This window comes from Bombus huntii, chromosome 15, assembly GCF_024542735.1.
Source record: "Bombus huntii isolate Logan2020A chromosome 15, iyBomHunt1.1, whole genome shotgun sequence".
Taxonomy (NCBI): domain Eukaryota; kingdom Metazoa; phylum Arthropoda; class Insecta; order Hymenoptera; family Apidae; genus Bombus; species Bombus huntii.
Window position 1 is genome coordinate 10,644,030 of NC_066252.1, and position 5,240 is coordinate 10,649,269.

The 5,240-nt window shown below is 33.7% G+C and overlaps 1 protein-coding gene across 1 annotated transcript in view; it reads right to left on the reverse strand.

Moving 5' to 3' along the window:
• Positions 1 to 3,465: 3,465 nt before the first annotated feature.
• Positions 3,466 to 5,240, reverse strand: part of LOC126874099 (zinc finger protein 724-like) — a 111,787-nt gene continuing 110,012 nt past the window's right edge. Inside the window, exon 7 of the transcript XR_007692663.1 lies at positions 3,466 to 3,475. The gene's annotated coding sequence lies outside the window, so the exon portion shown is untranslated. The remainder of the gene's footprint in view (positions 3,476 to 5,240) is intronic.

Here is a 5,240-nt window from a genome sequence, read left to right on the forward strand (position 1 = left end):
TTATCGAAGCATGTAAAACTGCCGAGCTTGTTTCACGAAAAGATTCAATTAAATATGCGTCCGGAATCAAGTGAGTTATTTTTCGACTGAGAAATAATAGTAATTACAGTAAAGTAATAAAATGAGACAGATTTTTCACTTTACGTTCCAAAAACGATATTTAAAAGAAGTTTAACTAACTAATACTATAAAACTGTCTTATTCGAAATCCAATTTTACTTGCAATTAAATTTGTTTTAACGCTGTCTTAATTAAATATGCCAACAGAGATTGCTTCGATCTATAAATCAACAAAATTTTCTGTCATTTGAAATTCAGTTTTCTCTTTTATATTTACGATTTCATCCGCCAGTCTATCTCACATAAGATTTAAAATCCATTAGCATACGATCTCATTTATAATTGAGTATCTACGTAAATACGTATAGTCTAATGTTTAACATCTATTATTGTAACCTGAGACGCTAAAATATACAAGGTGCCAGTTATCTACTCGAAAACCGTGGTAGTTCTAACATTGCGAAAGTGTGTCAATTACGGAGGTCCTAGGACAACACGAGCGAAGAAAATTGAAAAGTTTAGCACCACCACGAAGAACTTTACAAGCTGTTTATTACGTCCACGAACAGCTTGCACCAACCAATCAGTCAAGGCATTTTCACAGTCTCCTTCGAGAAAAAAACGTTAATATCAAGAATACATCTGGTGCCTCGTCGAACCTACATGTCCCGCATAACTAAAGAAAGAAAGAAAGAGCTAACAAGCACGCAAAACATCATAGTTGTTTTACCAGACATTATTTTATAATTCAGTAAACGAAAGGGTCGAAGATATTTGAAAATCATTTAAACTTCTTCCAGTAAGACAAACGTGAAAGCAGTTTCATATATAACTGAATTTATTTATTATTATCAAAATTTTACAAATTCCAACGTAACAGTAACGAGTTTGCTAGTAATACAAATAACATTTTACAAATTAATTTAATTAACGACGAATAACGTTAGAAAATTTTGCAAGCTATAGGCGAATAATTTTACAAACTACACGGTATACGTTTCCAAAGGGTTTCTCTGCAAAGGAACGTCAGATTATCCATAGCGATGCCATCAAAGTACTCTTGGAATACAAAGAAAAGGGTTAATTACATAAACCACTATTTACATAAGTTATTACTGCTATTTATATGTATATCTAGTTACATAAACGTCCAAGCTGATATTTGTCCATACTAACAAAGATCTCTTCGATCCGCGAAGCAACAAATATTTTCAATTTCAAAGCTACTACACCCAAACTGAAAAAGGGAACCGGAGAAAGAGTTCAATTACACGATATAAACTACAGCCAAACAACTTCCTCGACGGTAAAAATACTTGTCTCGTGCCATTTCGCCTTCTATCCCTCTACTACTTGCTAGGATCATGGCGTGAAATGCCGAGAACCCAGTAAAACTACGAATTAAACTTCAATTTACTCGAACTGAAGCTCAACGAAGCATAAATCGAGTAACCAAGAGGGACTTAGAAACAGCCACGAAGCCACTAGTATAATTCGTATCGACGAGTTCGCAGACCACTAAACAGCGTCCAAAGAGAAAAGGAAACCAGAGAAGCCAGAGAATACGGAGAGAAATGTCGCCATCAAGGTGTTAAACGACGCGTTTCGAATTCGACACTTGCGAACAGGAGCTACTTGCGTGGAGAATAGCGGAGACTCTTCTTTTTCTACGCTGAAGCAAGGTACGAAAAAAGAACGTGGAAGATAAAAGAATGGGAACAAGTGAAATAAAAAAGCGAAGAAGGATGGTAGAATGTGGGAAAGGGCTGTTTCCCGCGCGAAATGAAGCGAAGATTTAGCAGGGGTTGGAGAAAAGGATTGGTTGAGGTTGTTGTGGAATCCAAGGTCACGGGACCAACTGCTTCTAGACGACTGCCTCCGCAACGACGAAACCACGCAGCGAAATACGAAAGAACGAACAGTGGCTAGTTTGATGAATTTAGGAAATAGAGGCGCGACATTATTATTTTATCGAAGATTAAAATTTAATATCGTATTATATTAGAAATATATAAACGTTAATATATTAGCAATATTTGAGCACATTTTTCTGTTCGTGTAACGTCGTGCACTTATGCACCGATGCACGAATTTACAAATTAAGTTTAACCGGTACCAACGACGCGATGACTCTTTTCCCGAACTGTGTACTTACCTGACCATTGTCGTTTAGCCTAGAATTAGGATCAGAAGAAAGAATAGAGATAGAAAGAAGGGTATTTATTCATTGCAAATCTAAGTGCAAGCAACAGCACGCTGCTGTAGAATCCAGACGGTTAAAAATGAGAAAAATCGCAGTTTCCTACGACTTTCAGCCTATAACTGTAATAAATTTACATTTCTTAAATCTAAATCTCTATCCGATTATTAGCAGACTGCAGGTATTTCTTAACACGCGCCTGTACAAATTCATATGTTTGCAAACACGACTATGAAAATGAAATCTAAGCCGAGATTTATTCTCCCATTTATAATATGTTACAACGATATTTATTTCGCGTTAGATATTTTGATATTTCCTCATCTTACGTGCATTCTGTATGTTTTCGTACCTTTAAATTTCCGCCAGGAAAATAAGTATCCGCAACCTAGTTACATAGTCAATACATAGTTTAAGTGTATTTACTATAATTTATAATTTAAGTCTGCGTTCAAAGTAAATCCGCTGACGCACACTGTCGATTAACTCAACTTAAATAACGATCTATTTTCCTAGAAGAGTTATTAATATTTATAGGTGACTTTGTTGCATAGCGATGACCGAACAGTATCCAGACGGAAGTGTAACAATCTCATTTATTACTGTTAGACATGTGTAAATAGCGTCGGAACAGAATTAGCTAAATGTTCAGTAACGTTATTAACTATCGTTGCTAGTCAAAGTAATTAGAATCGCGGGATCTTTTTATCTCGCGCTTCTGGAAAGTGTCGTTAATTAATAAAAATAATAAGCAATGTCGCATGACGTATTTCGTTTATGACGGTTACTTTATTCATTAGTGTCATTTTACTTCACTTTCGCGTAATTGGTAGAACAGTAGTACGCCACATATCGATTTAATAGATTACGAGAAGTTTAACAATCGTATAATTATTAAAATTATGATACTACTTTTATTCTTATCTTCGCTTAGTTCAATTAGTAAAAACTTGCGGCTAAAGCAGGATTAAGATAAAGTCAAGATTTTAAGATAGTTGTAAATAAAGATAAATTGCAATAAAAAATATAGATAAATTGTTAGTCGATAAATAATTCTGAATAATTGTTGTATAAACGTTAAAATTATAGATGACAGATTACACTGAAATGAAAAAACTTGTATGCTGTCAAATATTAAAATAAATTTCCATTCGTACTCATAAAGGTTCAGTAATTCACAGCAAAATTCTTTAGATAAAAGCGAACCTTATATATCTCGACTTTTGTTTCTTTTTGTATCGTGTTTCTATTTTTTCTAAAAAGAACCTCTATGAAATTCTCATTTCATTTTTGGCTTAATTAAATTTAATTAATAAGAATTTGAATGAGAAATAAAGCGTGCGAAGATTTAATGAATTTTTTCATTTCAACTTAATTTAATAGATAAAAATTTGCGCGTACGGCAAAATTTATCAGGATTTAAGATAATTAAAATTTGTCTATATGAATTTATGGAATGTACGTCAAATTTTCATTTTTACAATATAACAATTTAATTAACTTTGTTATTTAATAATCTGGACAATTTAAAATCTCACAATTTAATTAAATCTTAATTCTTAGAAATATAAACATTGTTATCGATAAATCGTGCATAGGTAGATATCCAGATTCCTTTGGAAGACCTCTTTTTACCTAGAATTTTATTTCAACTTTTAAAAGATTTGTTAAATTTTTGGAGGATGATTCCTAAGCAACTTTCGTGCCGTGAATTTTATCTCAATTTTAAAAGATCTTTCGAGCTTCTCGGAAGACCATTGCCAAGCACATTCGCCTCGAATTTTATTTCGATCTTGAAGAATTTGAAAAACGGGAATTGTCAAAAATTCGTTTGATTCATTTCATTTTCTGAAGATTATAAATATTTTGTGGAACTTTAGAATTATTTATAGAATCCCTGAGCAATTTAGCGGAGGATTTATTTTTAAATCGCACAACAATATTACATCATATTATAAAGAAAACGACTGTCACACCTGCTGCGATCGTGAGAAGAAAAATTTTTGGTATATAAACAGAAAAATATCGAACGAAGTATCTGTTGTTATTTCTATACTCGGAGGTAAAAACGTTTATTGCCACGCGCTTACAAAAACTAGGGATAAAAACAAAAAAACATCTTAAGCCTATCGATTAAATCTATCGATCGTAAATAGGATTATCTTCTAGTTACTATTTCTTATAACTAACGCATCTGCATATGGATGACGAGCACGAACTCACGTTGTCATTTTCAACAGTATCGATGGAACAGATCAGTCAGGAGTTAATGAAACTTAAGGAAGCCTACAACTTTAGCATTGGGGTACTTAACGTGACAGTCTCCGAAAACCAAGCAATTCGATGATTTCGAGAATCGTTGCACCCTCGAATGGATCACGCCGAAAATAGAAACGTTACACAAGCAACGTTTAATCCACTGGATTAGTTGGCTCGATTTAAGAGCCGAAACATCGATCGATGTTTGCTAAACTTTAAAAAAAGCTTTTTTCTTGTTTTGCTTCTCCGAATTTCTCGCTTATCTCGTTACTCCCGGAGTATTGAACTATTTTTTTTCCCACTTATTCGTGTTATCATTTATTTAACGGAGATGAGACCGAGACGTAGCTGCAGTACATCAAATATCATCAGAACAATGTCTGACTGCAATTAGAGCGATCATTGTTAGATGTAATGCTTGTGTTGCTGCAAGAGACCAGCATTTTGAACAGTATCTTCATCTATTAAATAGACGATAATACGGACAAATAAATACAAATAAATAAGCGTAGAAACGAAAACCTTCCTGCTTCTCTTTTTGCGACTTTCTGCAAAATGAAGCAAAAACGAGCGATTCTCAAAATGATTTTCTTCTCTTATTTTATCGGCCTTCTACACGCTCACGAGATTTTACCATTCAAATTGGGAGTGTCCTGTATATTACTTGATATAAATTAAACAATACACGCATAAGTCTACACGGTATCGTGCTTTATCGAGC